This window comes from Microcebus murinus, chromosome 20 (genome assembly GCF_040939455.1).
Source record: "Microcebus murinus isolate Inina chromosome 20, M.murinus_Inina_mat1.0, whole genome shotgun sequence".
NCBI classification, from domain to species: Eukaryota; Metazoa; Chordata; class Mammalia; order Primates; family Cheirogaleidae; genus Microcebus; species Microcebus murinus.
The window spans coordinates 26,950,128-26,952,412 of NC_134123.1; the positions used below are offsets into that span (position 1 = coordinate 26,950,128).

Below are 2,285 nucleotides of genomic sequence, written 5' to 3' on the forward strand. Positions count from 1 at the left end.
AAAGATCACTGCTCCATGCTGAGTAAGAAAAGATACCAGAGGAGGGCCAGGACTTAAAAATAACGGCCATCCTCGCTGCACCGTTCCAGCCTGGCTCTCTGGTGAAACCAGACTGGAGCTTGGATGTCATGATAAACCCAGCCACTCTGAGCGTGAACCTGCTCGCCCTTCATTGTCTCAGATGCTCGTGACAGCAATGTTGTTACCCACCTCCCATCTGCCAGCTGGGAAGCTGTTCGAATGGCTTTGGGAGAAGTGACGGGCAGCTGGGAAAATGAAAAACACCTTCAAAAAGTGAAATAAACATTCTTAAGAAGATACCACCCTCCACCAGCCACGTCCCAAACTGTAAAAAGAAAGAAAAACATTAGGCTCTACCATGTTGAGCAGAACAATCCTTTCATTCCAGCGAGGAAAAATGGCAGCCTGACGTCTCCAAGGCCACACTCTTTTTTTTTTTTCCCCCACACTGTAATATCTTTAATTAAGTACAAATAACTTTTTAACATGTTATTATGTTACATGGAGACCATTTCACCCACTGCTCTGTTTGGCTGCTAGTCTCTTATCCCTCTCTTCAGCAATGGTGAGGCAGATACCTTTTCCTTGAGGAAGAGAAATCCATGGTTTGTTGCTTTTGCCAATAACGAAAATGTTGGAGAGGCGAGTGGCAATGCTGTTGCCATTGGCATCTTTCACGTGAACCACATCAAAAGACCCGGGATGTCTTTCTCTGTTGGTGATCACACCAATTCTTCCCAGGTTAGCGCCTCCAGTCACCATACACAGGTTACCAGTGTCAAACTTGATGAAATCAGTAATCTTGCCAGTCTCCAAATCAATCTGAATTGTGTCATTCACTTTGATGAGTGGATCAGGATAGCGGATGGTGCGAGCGAGCATCATGAGTCACCAGATGAGGGATTCCTTTTGTGCCCACAAAGATTTTTCTCACTTTGCACAACTTGTACTTGGCCTCCTCAGGTGTGATACGATGAACAGCAAAGCGACCCTTGGTGTCATAAATCAGACGGAAATTCCCTCCAGTCTTGTCAATGCTGATGACATCCATAAATCCAGCAGGGTAGGTTATATCAGTTCGGACCTTGCCATCAATTTTAATGAAGCGCTGCATGCAGATCTTCACTTCATCTCCTGTCAGGGCATACTTAAGCCTGTTTCATAGGAAAATGATGAGTGGGAGACACTCTCTCAGCTTGTGGGGACCAGTGGATGGACGAGGAGCAAACACACCGGTCAGCTTATCCAGCATCCAATGCTTTGGAGCTGCTACACGCTTCGGATGCTTCTTGGGACCGTGGGCCATGGCTGCGCTAAGCACAGAAAGAGCAAGGCCACACTCTTTAAGAAGGACGGCCCAGCGGTGGATTATCAGATATTATCTATTCATTCTGCAAATGAATATTAATCACCTACTGTGTGGCATGCCTGGGTGCTAGGAAGAAAAAGACTAAATAGTCTCTGTCCTTAATGACAAGTGTGATTACCTCCTTAGAAAGGTGTTCAAATTTACTAATGGCCTTTCTATGAGCCAAGCTCCTAAGTGCTTTACAAATATCATTTATCCACTCAATAGGTAACTGTCACATTCTAAGCATGTATAAGGCACAGTTGCAGACACTAGCATGATGTGAAACAGACAAAAATCCTGTCTTTACACATCTTTTTTCAAGCTCCATATAATACCATTCAGCAGATATTTTTCCCATTTTAGAGAGAGGAAAACTGAGGTTAGACATGACCTATTCAAAGTCACACACTAGAGTAAAGGCCAGAGAGAGGAATTGTGCCCAGTGAACCTTTAGGGTCTTGGTTCTTTTCCCTAAAGCAAAGATCAGTTGCAAACACATATGCCCACAAGGGCTAGGTGACAAAGAATACATGGGATAAGTGTATCCCATGACAGCAATTTCTGTTGCATCTTGTTTTTACATAGACACACTTTATATATTAAAACCACACTTGCATTTTCCACTTCAGCCCCCAAATAATAATAATAATAGTAATAATAATAATAATGCTTGCTCTCATTCTTCTTGAAAAATATAACCCTTTCAGGCTAATTTTTTGTTCCCTAAGACAGACCCATAGTTAACAAGAAACACTTCACTATCATTTTAACACTGTTGTAAGAACTAATCAGGGTGAACACGCTGACAAACGGTAAACTGAGCCTCATCCGCCCCCACGTTGAGGTGGTGACGGCCACTGCTTCTCAGTCCCAGCACAGAGATGGTCACCGTGCAAAAAATAGGCCAGGTGTT

At 43.6% G+C, this 2,285-nt stretch overlaps 1 pseudogene; it reads right to left on the reverse strand.

Annotated features, from left to right (window-relative positions):
- Positions 1 to 470: 470 nt before the first annotated feature.
- Positions 471 to 1,327, reverse strand: LOC142862561 (small ribosomal subunit protein eS4, X isoform-like; annotated as a pseudogene).
- Positions 1,328 to 2,285: the final 958 nt, after the last annotated feature.